The following is an 18,787-nucleotide window of genomic DNA, read 5'->3' as shown; positions in this document are numbered from 1 at the left end:
ATTTCATCCATTGAATTACAATATATGGTTGGATTCATTTCTTCTTTCTCGATGTGATCTTTCACTTCTTGCACCTTTTTCTTCTTGATATGTCCTTCTATCTTGAGAGTTTGAGGAGTGGTAATTCTTGCCAATGTTTTACAAGATATGGTCTGATTCATTTCATCTTTCTCTAGGGTGGTGTCCTGACGTATATCCTCTTCTTTTTATGTTTCTTGATACTTTTCTTCCTCCTCTTCATATTCTATGTAAAATAATTTCTTCTCAGCACACCTATGACCTTTAGTGCATTTGCTATCACAATTGTAACAAAGCCCTTTTTCTCTTTTTTCTTCCAATTGTTGTGGTGTAACCCTTGTAGGTTGTGGAAGGCTGGGAGAAACAACACTTCCATCTTTATAGTTGTGAGGGGTATGCTTCCTGGTTTCCATAATTTTTCTTTCCATTATGTCACAAAGCCATTTTACTCTTTCCAATTGTTGTGGTGTTGCTCTAAAGAAGGTGTTTCTCTTTGTATCCTCATAATGTGCTATCATTTCCTCCGTGAAAATTGACCATGTAACAAGTTTTTTACGAGAACAAAGCCCTTTGTACCATAAAAATTGATCTGGTTCTAAATATGAAGATGCAATACAAACCTTTTGTAACAGTTGTACACCATGTATATCAAAATATTGCTCCATCTGAAGTATCCAATTTACCGGATCCTTGCCATCAAACTTCCTCATCTTGCTTTTTCTTGATTTTAGGAGCTCTACCTTGAAACGATTGTAACTCTGTACTTTTAGATCTTTAAGTTCTGAAATTGTGACCTGTCGTAGCCCTCTATGTCGTCTTTCCAATGCCACAAGTCTGATCCAAATTGGATTCTCCAAGAAAGAGTTATGCACAATCTCCCGCAGTGACCTGATTATAGACTAGTTCAGTAGAGCAAACTTGTATGAAGTGCCACGTATCACTGTTTCAACCTTTGACTCTGAAAAATATACAAACAGAAACTAAATTCCGTCCTCTTTTTGTACCTTCTTACGAAATTTCAAGCCGATGCTCAGAAAGAAAGTTATGACGATTTTCCCCAGGTCACCTGTTTTGAGTGTAATTCAGGAGTCTGCAAAAAGACCAACTTCCTCAGATCATATCTCCGAAAATATCGCGTAAAAATCTCTGAAATTCGGACCCAAGGTTCGGTGTCAATTCTTCTCAAATGTGTTTTTTTTTGCGACTTCTGAAACGTCACAGAAAAAAAGTTATAGCGAAAATTCCACGATGACTTGTTTGGAGCAGCGAAACCCTAGAATCCAAAGCTCTGATACCAAATGTTATGAAACCAACTCAAGAAAAGATAGAGAAGATAGATCAACGGCTTAGAATTCAGCCTCTTCAAGGGGGCAACCTCCTTTACATTACGTAAATGAACAATTCTTGGATGATACAAATGAAAAGACCTCCTTTCTATATATAGGAGTCTAAGGGGTTATAACATAATCAGAGCCGACATAACAATAATAATGTAAGGGCATAATAATAACAATAGTGGGCTTCTATGGGGCACAATAGTAACAATATGGGCACTACATGGGTACATCAATATAATAAGTGGGTTATACTAATAACAATAAGGGGTTACACTAGTAGTATAGGGGCCTAACACGCTTCCTGTAGGATTTCTGGGTCACTGTGATTCCTACAGGATCATCTTGTAGGTTTTTAGGGGATCCTGTAGGTTTACAAGGGATCCTATAGAAAAGTCAGTCCCCTTGTAAACTGAAGGAAAGGAGTAGAAAAAATGAGAGAAATGGTAGAGTGATGAATGAAAATGAGTGGAAAAATGGGTCTCTTGGTGATCCTCCTTTTCTCTCTGATCATCCTTCTTGCTGACCTGCAAAAATGGAAATTTTCATGATTTTTCTCTTTTTTTTTTTTTTTTGAAAACAACTATGCTACCACTGAGAGGTTTTCATCCTAGCTGTTTTCCCTAGGTGCCTCAAGAGAGCTTTTCACCCAAGGATCTTTTTATTCTCATTTTTTCTCTCTCTTTTTCTTTAACACGATTGGGCCGATCCAAGAGGTTTTCAACCTGATAGTGGGACTCATGTGCCTCATGGAGGTTTTCACCTGAGTCCTTGCTTTTTTTTTTTTTTTTTTCTCAGTGATTTGATGAGGCAGGAGCTGAAACTTGCTCCACTATCATCACTATTTTATTGATATCATCAATGAACTCTTGTTTTTACAAAGGTCTCTTGTAACTTTTCAATCAATGTCCATTAACAAGTAATGGAGTGGCCTCTTCATCTATGGTTCTAATCTGCACCGTACCATTATCATGGCATATTTCTACAACATAAGGTCCTAGCCATCTTGTCCTTAACTTTCCCTTGAAGTATTTATACCTCGAATCATATAAAAAAGCCCAATCACCTTCTTTAAATATCTTTTCCTTGATGTTCTCATCATACCAAATATTCCTCTCAAGTTGAATTACCTCTATATGTAGGAGGGATTGCATTCTGAACTCATCCAAACCATTCAATTGGAGCAATCTCTCTTTTTGTGCAGTGCTGAGATCTAGATCTAGTTGTGCTACCATCCTTAATGTGTTATACTCAAAATCAGTGGACAACAGGGCCTCTTTCCCATAGACCAACTCATAGGGTGTGAACCCAATGGTGGTATTCTAGGTGGTATTGTAGGCCTAGGTGGCCTCAACTAGTCTATCTTCCCAATCCTTCCTACTGTCGCTTACCACTTTGGTCAAGATGCCCTCCAACACTTTGTTGTTCAACTCCACTTTCCCATTAGCGTATGGATGATAGGGAATGGAGGTCCTATGCTTGATCTTGTGCTGGCTGAGCAAGTTTACAATCACGTTGGAGGTAAACTGGCTGCCTTGTCTATGACTAGCTCTCTAGGGTACCCAAATTTGTAGAATACATTCTCCCTTATGAACTCAACAACCTTCTCCTTTGTTTCTGCCTCAATTGCCTTGGTTTCAGCCCACTTAGTCAAATAGTCAGTGAACACAATGATGTACTATTTTTTCTTGGAACGGGGGTCAATACGACTAATGAAGACCATGCCCTACTTGTCAAATGACTCGAAATTCACTTGAGGCTGCAGAGGACTTTCATCTCTTGGAGTAGGCCTTCACATCCTTTAGCACCAATCACACTGACTAGTATATCTTTTCACATCTTGATGAAGACTGGGCCAATAATAGCTTGCTTCTAACACTTTGAATGCTATCATCTTTCCTGCAAAGTGACCTCCACATGGCCCATCATGATAGGTCAGAAGGATGTCAAAGAATTCCTCCTCCCTAACACACCTTCTCAAGATTTGATTTGGGCTAAGTTTGAAGAGATTGCCCCCAATCCAAGTGAAGAGGGCACTCTTCCTCACTCTCTTGCTATTCTATTTGGAGGACAAGTTCGATGGGAACTACGCCAATACCAAATAGTCTGCTATATCAGCAAACCATGGAGAGAGAACTGAAATAGAAAATAAGTGCTCATCTGGCAACTGGTCATCAACCATTCCTTCTTCACTTGTTGGAAAATTTAATCTTGACAAAGAGTTTGCAACAACATTTTCCTTACCAAGCTTATCAACAATAGTTAGATCAAACTACCGTAATAAAAGTAACCATCTTATACTCTGAGCATTCACATCTTGTTTGTTCATTAAATATTTGATTGCAGCATGGTCAGTATGCACAAATGTTTGTTATGGAACCAGCTCACAAAAAGATAGAAAAGATAGATAAATGCCTTCAAAAAAAGCCTCTTCAAGGGGGCAACCTCCTTTACATTGCACAAATGAACAATTCTTGGATGATACAAATGACAAGACCTCCTTTCTATATATAAGAGTCTAAGGGTTCATAATATAATCAGAGTCGACATAACAATAAAAATGTAAGGGCACAATAATAACAATAGTGGGCTTCTATGGGGCACAATAATAACAATATAGGGACTACATAGGCACAACAATATAATAATGGGGTTGTACTAATAACAATAAGGGGTTACACTATTAGTATAGGGACCTAACATGCCCCTCTCCTCCCAAAAGTATTGTCCCCAATGCTTGAGTAGTTCTTGATGCTTCTGTATAAATTCTTTTCCTCCCATGTGGAATATTCAACCGGTAAGTTCTTCCACTTGATGACATGCTCTGAAATTGATCTACTTCATAGTTGTAAGGTTCTTGTTTCTGTGACTGCTCTAGGTTCCAATATGATTTTTCCTTCCTCTTCAAGTTCTGTCAATATTGTTTGAATTGGGATCTTCTGCAACTTTTGAATGAGTGGCCACACGTCTTCATCCTTCTTCTATTCATCCCTTGCTTCATTTATCCAATCTAGTTGGATAATAGAAATAACACAAAACAATGCTTCCACATCTTCATCCTTTCTTGAGAGTGCGTTTGCAACAAAATTTTGCTTCCCTTTTCTATAGATGGTGTCGAAGTCGTAACCCAACATATTTGTGACCCATTTTCTCTATTCTTCTAAAGATAATATTTGTTCTAAAAAGTATTTAAGACTATCATGATCCACTTTTCCATTGAAGTGTCTTCCCATTGGGTAATATTGCCATTTCTTAAGTGCATGTAGTATTGCCAACATTTCCTTCTCATAAATAGCTTGCTTGAGATGTATCCATAAAAATACCCAACATCAAAAGTTTTTTCACTGCGATGTTGATCTACCTGTTGTTTCATTCGATTTTGCACCAAAGTGGTATTATCCTTAAAAGTTGGAGAACTTGTTGTTGATGCTCAATGTGATCTTTCGTTGCTTGAACATTTTTCTTCTTGATATTTCCTTCTATCTTGAGAGTTTGAGTAGTGGTAATTTCTTCCAATGCTTTACAAGATATGGTCATATTCATTTCTTGATGCTCGATGTGATCTTTCACTTCTTGAACATTTTTCTTCTTGATATGTCCTTCTATATTGATATTTTGAGGGGTGGTAATTCCGGCCAATGCATTACAAGATATGGTTGGATTCATTTCTTCTTTCTCGATGTGATCTTTCACTTAATGAACCTTTTTCTTCTTGATATGTCCTTCTATGTTGAGGGTTTGAGGAGTGGTAATTCTTTCCAATGCTTTACAAGATATGGTAGGATTCATTTCCTCTTTCTCTGGGGTTGGTTCTTGGTGTATATCCTCTTCTTTTGATGTTTCTTGATCCTTTTCTTCCTCCTCTTCATAATCTATGTAAAATGATTTCTTATGAGCACAATTATGACCTTTAGTGCATTTGCAATCACAATTGTAACAAATCCTTTTTTCTCTTTTTTTATTCCAATTGTTGTGGTGTAAACCTTGTAGGTTGTGGAAGGCTAAGAGAAAAAACACTTCCATAATTATAGTCTGTTGGAAATAATACTAAGAGGGGGGGGTGAATCAGTATTATCAAGTCACTTATTTCTTTTTCAAACCTAGATCATATATGCTACTTCAGTTAGATAAAACCGTGTATATACGAAACTACAGAGAAGGAAACCCACGTATGAAATGCAGACTTATAATTTAATTTATCTTACTGATGTTGATCATTAATCTGTGTATTAGGATCAAATTAACAGTAACCAGAAATAGTAAAACAGATCTGAAGACAATCACACACACAAGAACACAAGATATAAGGTGGAAACCCAATGTGGGTGAAAACCACCTGGTACAATTCGTCTCTATCTTCCTTTAATTAGAAACTTCTTTTTACAATGTACTGGTGCAGTCCTTTACCAGTACACAGGCTGAAACCTGCAGAGAGCTACAACCCTCTCTCGTTCTCCAGCTTCTCCTGGAAGGGAGCTACAACCCCCTTAGCTCTTGCACTAGCCAAGATACTAGTACGTAGGTGCTGGCCTACAGAAGGCTACAACCTTCTCTTTCTTCCACGGACCACGTTTCATAAATTTTCAGACTGGATCCATTAACATCAATCAATCATCAAGAATTTCTGCATCAAACAATCTCCTTTACACCAATTAGAATTGAATCACGAAGATATTTCTCTGACAGTTGTACCCAAAACACAGTAATAGTAACCACACACCACATTCTGAACCCATAACTCTGGAGCAATAAACAGAAGAAGCTAGATCACAACTCAACAGATATACACTACTTCAATAACCTGAAACCTGCATGCATACACTTCTGTGTTTGGAGAAACCTGCGTATACGTTGTTTTTATTCATTGAACCAGTGTGTATATGCACCTTTGCTTCACTGAACCTACATACAGATATATAAAAGATAATTCACTCTTTCAAATATTCAGACACTAATTAACCCAGATTATCAGATTTATAGATCAAGCATGCACCACATATAACAGATCAAAATCATGCAAAGATACTATCATTCAAGCCAAAAGATTATGACCCATATAGAACTTATCCTTCTCTTTGCGCTAAGGTTCCTCCTTCATTCAGATCCAAATCTGCACCATAACCCCAATCACCAATATTTCAAATCTATCACTTATTAGATATTCAATTAATTCAGATCATCCTTTGCCAAATGATCTCCTTCCCCTTTTATAGTCTTAGGCCTTTCACAATACCACTGTCCAAAACCATAATAAAACAATACCAAGGACCCAACACTTGGGATCAGCACTTTTGATGAGATACCATGGTCCAAAACCATAGGTTCAAATACCAAGGACTAACTACCACAGACCAAAAGTAAGTTCTCCAACATATACGCACTTTTCCTTGCATGAAAGTGCGTGTATACGCATACGCGCCTTTGTAACGTCTAACTCGCGTGTATACGCGCCTTAGTCTAGGTGAACCTACGTATATGTCTTTTCCTTCATTCTGAAAGCCTGAAATGAGATCTGTCACCAGAGAGAGTTGCCATCAAGGACAACACCTGTGCCATAGCTCGAAACCTGTGCCATAATGCCAACAATCTCCCCCTTTGGACTTGACGGCAACCCCAAGATTCTCAAAGTCATTCTCCCCCTTTGTCGTCAAGGGCAAAGGGTTGTGCTCCCCCTGAGTACATGCTGAAATCTCGGCCCTACTGTGCTGACCATGCTCTCCCTGACTGTAGGCAAGATCTGCAGAAAGATGTTCTTGAAGAAGAACCATGACTTATACATCATAAAATACCTTCCTATCACCAAAAGACTCAATACATACATCCATCACCCAACCAAGTGTGGATCATCCACCCAACCAAGTGGGGATACATCAGAAATTTACATATGACAACCAAGTACATTACATCTTCATCCCAGGCATAGTGGGGAAACCAAAATAGGCCGTTACATGACCTTGACACCTTAAAAGAGATACATGACATAGAGATGAAATAACTAGAGCAAGACTTATGAAAGTCACCAATAACTAATATCAGTAGCATTTTTCAATCATCATTCAGATCAGTAACCAAGATTTCCTTCTGTTCTCCCTGTTGGGACTCACAATTGACCTATTTTTGACCTTATCTTTTGCCGTATAATTACCCTTTTGCAGTCATAAGTTGAAAGCTTTTATTTTATAATGACATATTAACCCCAAGGTATGAAGTAACCTTCTGCATGTCTATGTTTAATTGTTTATTTCATATTCGTGAATATCTTTATACTTATCCTTGGAAACGCTGACTAAATTGTCAAATAATTGTCTTAAGCTTGCAGGAGTTATAATGTATAGTTGCTGTAACACCAAAAACAGCAACTACGCAGTTGCTGCAACACCAGAAACAACAACTCGCAGTTGCTGTAACACTAGAAGCAGCAACTCCGTAGTTGCTACAGTCAGCAACAGCAATTACCTAAAGCAAGCTATTTTGTAACAGCCACGGACAACAGATGGCAGCTATCTAGAGAATCTTGACGTGGCATAATCAAGCGGAAGTCTAAAGAAAGAAGAACACAGTCAGCATGAACAACATGGGGAAATGGCGAAGGAATATGAAGATCCCGAGAAGACAGTCAAAGTCAGTTACCCGTCGTGTAACAGCTAAAGCTCAAGAAAAGAATGTACTATCATACTGTTGTAACAGCACTCTGAATTGTTTATTTTTGACAAGATGGGTTAACTGAATAGGCTGTAATACTCTATTGTAATAGATGTCTCCTCTATAAAGAGGAGACATCTACATGAAAAGGGAGTTAGTCGGTGTCTATGGTCAGTCTGTAATCGAGATTCTGAGAACATCAGCAAGTCTGAACTCTATTGTATTTAATCTTTTTGGCAGATGAATATAAAACTGTTTTGAGCACTTAATCCCGTCTTCGTTTTCCTGGGGAATCTTGTGAGAGGGACTGGGCCCACCTTCCTCACAAGATTCACCCATTTACTTTCCTGTCAAGTGTGTAAGTGTGCAGTAATTTCTTTCTGGTACTCTGTTTGGATTTGATAGCATTACCTCTGGTATTCTTTGTTTTGCTAGTACTCTGTTTCATTGATCTTTTGAGTTTGTTTCTCACCGGTGAATGAGAGTGCAGTGTGCATTAGTAATTCTGATTACAGGGGCAGGTGCTGAACGTCCCCATCTGGAGGATAGGGTCCTGATCCTCTGCCAACAGAGCGTCCATTATTTTGCTTTCCAGATTCGTAGTTTTAATTAATCGCTTTCATCTTAACAAGTACTGTAATGACATAGCGTAAGAATTACGTGTACTACAGCTTTTGATGCTTTTAGACTTTAAGTACATACAGTACGCAGTGCCTTTGAAATAAAAAGACTTTCCCTGGTCGACAATTAATGTGGTACTTGAATGTTTAATTCATAAACAATTCAACTAGCCAACATTTTGGCGCCGTTGCCGGGGAAGGCAACTAAAGAATTCTAAAAGCATTAATGGTTTCTTTGTGAAAATAACAGGTGTATGAGAGGACGCAAGAAACCTAATTTTACAGGCGGCAAAGGAGGAAGGAAGACTTACATCGACGAAATCATCTCTAAGGCCGAAGCATCACAGAGGACGAGTTCCCGGAGACCCCAGATCCAATACTCCTCACAAACAGACCAGCAGACGGAGGAAGTGATAGGACCTGAGAGGAAGCTGGAAGCACCAGAGTACACCGAGGAACCGGAAGAGGAACCTGAAGAAACAGAAGACACAGAAGACAAAGCGAGTGATTCAGGGAAAATACCGATGGAGGATAACAGAACAGAAGGGAGAGGGGAAAACTCGCTCTCTACCCTGGAATTCCCTATTGGGGAACTTCCGAGAGGAACAACCCCCATGAAAAATATTCCACTCTCGGCATTACCCAATTTCCATGGGTTGTCCTCCGAAGATCCGGACGAATTCCTCTTCGAATTCGACATACTGTGTAGAAGCTATGATTACATAAGTCCTAATCAGAAGCTGAAATTGTTTCCAGCAACACTAAAAGGGAACGCATTGAGGTGGTTTATGAGCTTGGGAGCTCAGGCAATCACCACCTGGGACCAAATGAAAGAGGGATTTCTGGCTAAGTATCAAGACTACTGTCGGACAAGAGAAAGAAAGGAAGAATTGTTTAAAATGGTCCAGAAAGAGGACGAGAATTTGGAAGATTTCGTGGAAAGATTACAGTATAATCTGCAGCGGTCTGATCATCCTAATATGAGCAAAGATATTTTGAAGACCATACTGCTGAAAGGGGTAAGAGATGATTGCCTGGACATGCTGAACATGCTTGGAAAAGGGGACATTTCTAAAGAACCCTTTGATGAAATTATTAAGCTCTGTATGCGGTGTTCAAGGGGAGCGGTAGGCAGATCGAAAGGCAGAGATAATGTGTATTCAAGGGTCCAGAAGTCAGCCAGTGGAGGAGCAACAAGAGCTGAGATAGGTAACTTATTAGAAGAATTTAAAACTGAAATGCTAAGTTCTTTTGCTTCACAGATTGATGCTCTGCAGGTCAAGAAGAAACAGGCAGAAGTAGAAGCTGCTCTGGCAATTTTCTGTTCAAAATGCAGGGAGAAACATCCACTGAGAGAATTCCCACTGGATAGGATGCCTATATGCACAATCTGCGAGAAGGATCATGAAACACAGCAATTCCCCTCTCTGCCTGGAATCAAAGCAGCACTGCAAACAACTGAAGAAGAAGCTGAAGCGGTGTACCTAATGACTCAGAGGAGGCAATGGCCGCAAAGACAAGGTACGAGCTCTAATACAACATTCAATCGTTGGAATAATAGTTCTCCTTTTTACCCACCCATGAATCAAATGCAATACCCACCCTTAAACACAATGAACTTTCCACTTATGCAGCAACCGAATATCCCTTTTCCTGACCCTACTATGTGGAATCCTTGGGCCCCCCAGCAACCATACTTTAATCAATGGAACCCAAACTGAGCAGCCTAACAGATACCTTTTCCTCAACAACAACAATCTCTTTCCTTACCATCTAATAATCCTCCGAATAATCAGGCAATGAGACCACAGCTGCCTGTACAACCTAACCCTAATCCGAATAATAATAAGGCCTTGCAAGTTATTGACATTCAGAGTCAGTCTATTCCTCCCCTGCAATGCAATGATATCCATCTTCGCTCAGGGAGAATAGTTGAACCTATTATAGATGATATCACGGACTCTGACAAAGAAGAGACTAGAAAAGAGAAACCAGCTAACCATAGTACTGAAACTGTAGAAACAACACCTAACAATAATGACCAAACGGTAGACCCACCATTCCCTGAAAGACTAACTCTCACTAAAGTACCTGAACAACCTACCTTCAATCTTTTAGGAGAGTTACAGAACTTGTATGTCAAAATCCCATTATTGCAAGCACTAAGGGATGTTCCTATATACGCCAGAACTATTAGAGACATCTGTGTAAAGAAACCTGGAAGGAAGGCTAAAGACCCCCTCACAGTTCATGTGATGGGGGAATTAACTGCCTTAATGACTGAAAAAGATTATCCTGTCAAGTATGGTGACCCTGGTCACCCTACAGTAACAGTCCAGGTCGGAAAAACCTTTATCTCTAAAGTCTTAGTAGACATAGGAGCTGCAATAAACATCATGACTCTCGAAACAGCTCAATTGCTCCAGCTGAAAAACTTTATCAGGGAAACTCCTACTATCTTAGAATTAGCTGACCGTTCTACGATCAAACCTGAAGGGGTCATTGAAGACCTTATAATCTCTGTAGAATCCTGGAACTACCCGGTTGACTTTGTGGTTTTACAAACCAAAACAAAGTTGGGGGGTCATCCGTTGATTCTAGGGAGACCTTGGTTGGCTACAGCAGATGCTTTCATCAGCTGTAGATCTGGATCAATGACCATCTCCAATGGACAAGAAACTAAACAGCTGACCCTCTATCCCCATGCCACTCCCATGATTAACAGTGATAATTCCATATGGGTAGACTATGAGGATGAGGAAACCCAACCAATATTAACTATTGGGCAAGCTTTGACCTTTAAAGATTCCACCGAAGATGAGCTAATTAGCAGTTTTATTTCTGAACCCTCTTCGGTTAACCCAGAAACATCTAATCACTTCGCTGCAATCCTAGAACCTGAATCCCAGTAGAATATGAATGATGAAAACTTATGCCAGACAACATTAGGCAACTCTTCCAAGAGCACAACAGTTGAAATTGAGCCTGGTAAAACGCTGAACATAAATCCTGATTTGACTGAGGATGAAAAACAGAAATTAATAAAGTTACTCCAAGCAAACAAAGAGGCATTCGCATGGGACTACACAGACATGAAAGGAATCTCCCCTGAATTATGTACTCATCGTATATACATTAAGGAGGGATCCCGACCAGTCTGTCAACCCCAACGAAGAATGAACCCTAACCTCAGAGAAATTGTGAAGGAGGAACTCCAAAAACTTCTAAATGCAGGATTTATATACCCAATATCTGACAGCGAGTGGGTTTCTCCACTCGTAATTGTACCAAAGAAGAATGGGAAATGGCGAGTATGTGTAGACTATAGATCATTAAATAAAGCAACCCAAAAAGATCATTTCCCTTTACCTTTTATTGATCAAGTATTGGATAATTTAGCAGGTAAGAAATTCTTCTCATTCTTGGATGGGTTTAGTGGATACAACCAAATCAGGATTGCACCCCAGGATCAGGACAAAACCACATTTACCAGCCCATGGGGAACCTTTGCCTATAGAGTACTGCCATTTGGGTTGTGTAATGCTCCAGCGACATTTCATAGAGCGGTGATAGGAATCTTTTCTGACATGTTAAACGATTCATTAGAAATATTCATGGACGACTTTACTCCTTATGGAGTGACCTTTGAAGATGCCCTCCAAAACCTTGAAAAAGTACTCAAGAGGTGTATTGAAGCACACCTCGCTTTGAGCACTGAAAAGTGCCACATGATGATGAACCAGGGCATTGTATTAGGTCATTTCATTTCATTTTTAGGAATCCAAGTCGACCCAGCTAAGATTCAGGTGATTCAGAACCTTCCTATCCCCAAAACACAAACAGAGGTGAGAAGTTTTTTAGGACATGCCGGTTATTACAGAAGATTTATTAAAGATTTTTCTAAAATAGCCTCTCCTTTGTTTGTGTTATTAATGAAAAATGCTGAATTCAAGTGGACTGATGACTGTGAGACTGCATTCAATAAACTTAAGCATCAGTTGTCCACAGCTCCTATTTTGAGAGGACCCGATTGGGCATTACCCTTTCACATTTCCTCTGACGCCTCAGACACGGCAATTGGAGCTGTCCTGGGTCAGGAAGAAAACAATCTCCCCTATGCTATCTATTTCATTAGCAAAAACATGACACCAGCTGAGTTAAATTATACAGTAACTGAGAAAGAATTTTTAGCAGTTATTTATGCTATTAATAAATTTCGGCATTATATTACTGGCTATACTACCTTTGTGCATACAGACCACTCGGCCATCAAGTATTTAATGAATAAATCAATTACTAATGCTCGAGTCACCAGGTGGTTATTACTATTACAGGAATTTGATATCACAATCGTAGATAGGCCAGGAAAAGAAAATGTAGTTGCTGATTTTCTTTCTCGTTTAAAAACCAATGAAAATGTTCCAGTAGATGATTCTTTTCCTGATGAGTATCTATTTGCAGTATCTTCTCACTCACCTTGGTATGCAGACATTGCCAATTATTTAGTTGCAGGAAAATTACCATCACACCTATCACACAGAGAAAGAAGAAAGATCATCTAGCAAAGTGCTAGGTACAGCTGGATAAGCGGGTGTCTGTTCCATACAGGGATAGATCAAGAAATCAGGAGATGCGTTGGGGAAGATGAGATTTATGACATATTGAAAGCTTGTCACGATGGTCCTTGTGGAGGACATTTTGCAGATAAAAGAACAGCTCACAAGGTACTTAGAATGGGATATTACTGGCCATCACTTTTTAAAGATGCAAAAAAATATTTGAAGGCTTGTGACAGCTGCCAAAGGATGGGCCAGCGCAACCATAGGGATGAAATGCCACTCAACCCTCAGGTAACTCTCGAACCCTTTGAGAAATGGGCATTAGATTTTGTAGGTCCCATTAATCCTCCATCCAATCAAAGAGTTTACATTTTAGTATGCACAGATTACATGACTAAATGGGTAGAGGCCAAAGCACTCATCAAAGCTAATGAAGAAGCAGTATTAACATTCCTATTTGAAGAAATCTTTGTTAGATTTGGACTACCCAGAGAATTAGTCACTGATGGAGGACCTCCTTTTAATTCTCACGGTTTCAAAGATACGCTTAAGAAATATCATATCAAGCATAAGATGACCACACCTTACCACCCCCAAGCAAATGGGCAGGTGGAAAGCACAAACAAGGTCATAGAAGCTATCTTAACAAAAAAAATAAAGGAGAATAGAAGGGACTGGTTTCAGTGTTTGCCCGAGGCTCTTTGGGCCTACAGAACCACCTGGAGAAACACAACAGGATTTTCACCCTATGAATTGGTTTTTGGAAAGAATGCTATTTTTCCTGTAGAATTTGAAATTAAAACCTTAAGAACTGCCTTAGCTGTTAACCTTGATTTAACTGATGCACAGACAGCCAGGTTGCAGCAGTTGCAGGAACTGGACGAGAAAAGACTGGATGCCGTCCACCAAACAATTATGATACAACAACAAAGGAGCAGATGGCATGACAGAACCATTAAGCAAAAGCAGTTCCAGAAAGGTAACTGGGCTCTTCTTTACGACTCACATTTCGAGAACTTTCAAGGGAAGCTGAGAACAAGATGGCTGGGACCGTATGAAGTGGATACTGTTTTCCCAAATGGAACAGTTAGACTATTAACAATCGATGGAAGCAGAACACCACTGTTAGTGAATGGCTACCGACTTCGGTTGTATCAGCGACCGGTTTCCAAAGAGGACTTTAAAGCCACTTGCATGGCAATAAAACAGTATTCTTTTCCAGGGGAACTTGCCGTCCCTCAGAACACTTGAATTTCTATTATTTATGTAATTATTAGGATTAGATATTTTTTTTAGGAACTAATAATTCCTGCCAAGGATTGCAATATTATATTTCCAGATTTTGCAGATGTAGCGTGGAAAGTAGCTGAGAGAAAAGGCTTCAAAAGGAATTACTGGGCGGACTCCGAATTCCTGTTGCTGCAACACCATTTCCTGTTGCTGCAACACCATTTCCTGTTGCTGCAACACCATTTCCTGTTGCTGCAACACCATTTCCTGTTGCTGCAACACCATTTCCTGTTGCTGCAACACCACTTCCCGTGGCTGCAACACCATGTTGCTGCGACATTATCCTTGTTGCTGCAACACCACTTCCCGTTGTCCCAACATTATTCCTGTTGCTGTAACACTAGTTCCATTATTCCAGCACATTCCCCGTTTTTACAAACGTTTCCCCCTAATCTCGGTTGCCCAACGGTAATTCTCTGTTGCTGCAACACCAATCTCGGTGCCACGACAGTGCTTCCTGATCCGAAATATCCTTTCCACACGAAACATATCACCTTTCGTGATGATTACAGTACCTCACCGTCACTTCCCGTCATTATCATATTCCCGTGCTTTCAGATCCGCGGTAATGATTATAATTTGACAGCAGACGAGAAAAGACTTTTTGACGCAGCGATCCAAAAAGGTAAAGGACGAAGGTACGCACGTTTATGAATAAGCATTAAATAATAGATAAGCGGAAAAAGGGTGATAGGTCCATCAAATGATTGCATTTCCCAATCATATCATTCACACGTAGGAAAGGGGGGGTTACCAAAGCAATTTCCATAATGGTTAACCACGCCAACCACTGCCACCCTTAATTCTCCCGGTTGTATGTAAAAACTACAGCATGTTACCATTTGTGATGTATACTCTGAGTTGAAATCGGTAGCTCGGCCCCGAATTCTGAAGATTTACCGAAACAACAGCCATGGGAGGAACCCTTATCACTCATGAACCAGGCACGACAGCAGTTCTGGAGCTCTTTCCGGAAATTTACCAAATTTTCCTGCAAGCTGGATGGATAGAATATTTCAGGAGACTTCCGGACTTTGATGAGCAGCAAGTCCTGGAATTCACATGCAATTTGACAGAAGGATTCTCTGTCGTCCAAGGAATTCAAGTTCCGGTTACGGAAGAATTCATAGCCGAAGTCACCGGACTCCCAACCACTGGTACAAGATGGTTCAGCAGGAAGCACTTGATTCTGAACGCGCAGCAAGACTTTCTCCGTCCGGGCGAGGAAGTAGAAACCAAGGGCAGAGGTGTAGCATTGCGGTCGTTACCTCAACCATGGCCAAGAGTCGCCGAATTCGTCAAGCAGTATCTAACATGCGAAGGTCGTTACCAGGTAATCTACCAGCACGACTTCATTCTGTTAAATCACTTAAGAAATGGTCAATTATTGAACATGCCATATTATTTGCTGGGTTGTCTTAAAAATATGGCACGATATGCTATGAAAGCGAAGAATCCAGCCCTCTCCCTAAAACACCATCGCCTAGTTCAACTGCTGATTAACAGAGCTCTTCCTCTGAACATCCCTCCACCCCCCATTAATCCCCATCCGGAGGAAAGAAGTCCACAGCCTGTGCAGGGTAGTCCTCATCAAGAAGAGGAAACTCCTCGTCAAGCTGAGGACACACCTCAGCGAGACCAGGAGCCTCCTCAACAAACGGACGACACCCCTGAGCAAACCCCTTCGGAAAACCCTTAGCAGACAGAGCATATCCCCGAACAACCCCAGCAAATACCTCTGCATGTTACAGAAAATGAACAAGAAGCAGTGGAATTAACTGTGTCGCCCAAAAGAACCAATTCTCCCCTCAAAAGAAAACCCCAGTAAAAAGAAGAAGAACGAGGGTTTCAACCAAAGCACCCACCACCCCGACTACTGTTCCGGCCACAAGAGCCAGCAGGAAGAGAAAAACACCTCAATTCCCTGCCTTTTTACCAAAACGAAAATCGGCAGTAGTTGGATCCCCTGATTCCTCCAGCCCACCATCCATTGTTTTAAAACCCCGCACTCCAGCCACTTCTCGAAACCCTTCTCCCTCACCCACAGAGGCTGAGATGCAGAGCGTTCATAGCTTCGTGGCATCATATCTTAAGAAAGCTGATACACAAGAACCAGCTGCCGACACCCAGAATGATAGTGAGCAAGTGGCTGCAACACAAGAACCAACCACTACCCCAGGTGACACACAAGAACCACCTGTGGGAAATATTGACCAAATTGACGTAGCAGAACCTCTGCCTCCACTGGAATCTACTGTCTCACAGGATCAACCTACTATACCCGCCCTGCAAGAAGAAATTGAGTTTCTGAAAGCTCAGATTCAGGATTACCAGGAAGAGATAATAAGAATCAGGGAAGCATATCAAGAAGAATTTAGTCTGCATATTTTAGCAAGAGCAGCCTCGGCAGCAGAGAAAAGCAAAGATATAGAATATCTGTGTACAAGTTGTGGTGAGATATATGCTCAGGCAGGGTATAGGTTAGTGCAAGAACCAATAGAGGAAGCCCCCGAGGCTGAAAATGAAACAAAAGAGTCTGTTGATGCTGAAGTAAAAATTTCACAATTTTCTGCTGAGACAGAAAGACCTGTTGCTACACAAGAACCAACAGGGTCTGTAGAAAAAGCGCAGTCAGCAAGCCCTGTTGACACACAAGAACCAACAAGAGCTTCAGAAGAAGTACAGTCAGAAAGCCCTGTTGATACACAAGAACCAACAGGAGCTTCAGAGGATGTGCAGATAGAAGAACCTGTTTCAGAGGAAGTGCAGAAAGAGAAGCCTGTTGTTACACAAGAACCAACAGGAGCTCCAAAGGATGTGTAGATAGAAGAACCTGTTTCAGAGGAAGTGCAGAAAGAGAAGCCTGTTGTTACACAAGAACCAACAGGATCCTTAGAAGAAATGCAGTCGGTGAGACCTGTTGATACACAAGAACCAACAGGTCATCCAGAGAACATGCAAGACCAAGAACAGGAACTTACTGACACACAAGAACCAGTAAGTTCACCTGAAGCTGTACAAGATCAAGAACTTACTGACACACAAGAACCAGTAAGTTCCTCAGAGGCTGCACAAGAACAAACAAAGGAGCTTCCCGATGCTATGCAGGAGGAAAAAGAAGAAGAAGATACAGATTCACCCCGGCCTACCCAGATTATTACGGAAGAATAAGAAGATACAGATTCACCCCGGCCTACCCAGACTACTATGGAAGAAGAGCAAACACTCTCAGAAGGAAATAAGGAAGAATTGAATTCACCTAGCAAAAAGCAAGGAGCAGAAGAAGAAAAAGAGACAGACTCACCCCGGACCACCAAAATCAATCTGGAGAACAATGAATTAGCCCAGCAGGAGGAAGAAGCTCTGGTGGAAGATGAAGAAAAAGATGCGGGATCATCCCAGCCCACTTCAACAGAACAGATGATTCTGGTTGATGCCTGTATGCAAACAGAGCTTCCCACTGTTAGTGATGCATGTGTAGAAACAGAAAGTTTTCTGGAATTGAAACGCATATGGTGGAGAGAATATCATCAGTCTCAAGGCAAAGCATTTGAACAACAGAAAGGGACCTGGTTTGATCATGCCTATAGGAACTGGGAAGCACTGGAACAGTGCAGGGCCCAGTATAAAGAAATTAAGGAACTGAAACACAGGATGTCCCTGATGTTTGAGTTATGCCAAAGGATGCTCGCCACAAGGAAACCCTCCAACTATGCCACATTCTTGAGGGAAAGGCTTGCATTTATTCATCTAAAGGCCATCAAGGAGGGGAGGCCTTATCAAGTGGTCACAGAAGATCAATTTATGAAAACTTTTGCAGAAGCACCTAAAAGTGACCAAAACCTGCTATGTGAATTGTACCTCCATAATGAGGCTGTGTCTGAAGAAAGAAACATGAACATGACACCTGTAGCAGGTGACATACAATTGAGAGCTTTCATTTCCTTTTTGGCGAATCAGCTTACCTGGCAAAATGCCTATGTCTCAGGCGTCCAAAACGAACAAAATTGCCTTTTGTGGATTCGGGCTGAACCACAGAACGCTGCCACTTTCATTTTGCAACATTTAAAAATGATAGACAATGATGATATGAAGGATCATGTTATGAGACTGCGAGCAGAGGTCCTAACAGACTGTCAGCAGTATGTAAAAACCAAAGCATCATTGGCTGTGAAAGCAAATAAACTATTTTGGGATAACTGCCCCGCAGAAAGGAAAGAATATCACCCGTATAACCCATCAAATCTGCAAGTAGCATTATCAAGGGTACCTCGGTATGTTGAAAGCATGCAACATTGTGCTGAGAACTGGATAGGTTATAAAT

The sequence above is a fragment of the Pinus tabuliformis genome, chromosome 5_1 (genome assembly GCF_031772625.1).
Source record: "Pinus tabuliformis cultivar Carrire ecotype Pingquan chromosome 5_1, CPIR1, whole genome shotgun sequence".
Classification (NCBI taxonomy): Eukaryota; Viridiplantae; Streptophyta; class Pinopsida; order Pinales; family Pinaceae; genus Pinus; species Pinus tabuliformis.
Note: the sequence above shows the minus strand (reverse complement) of the source record.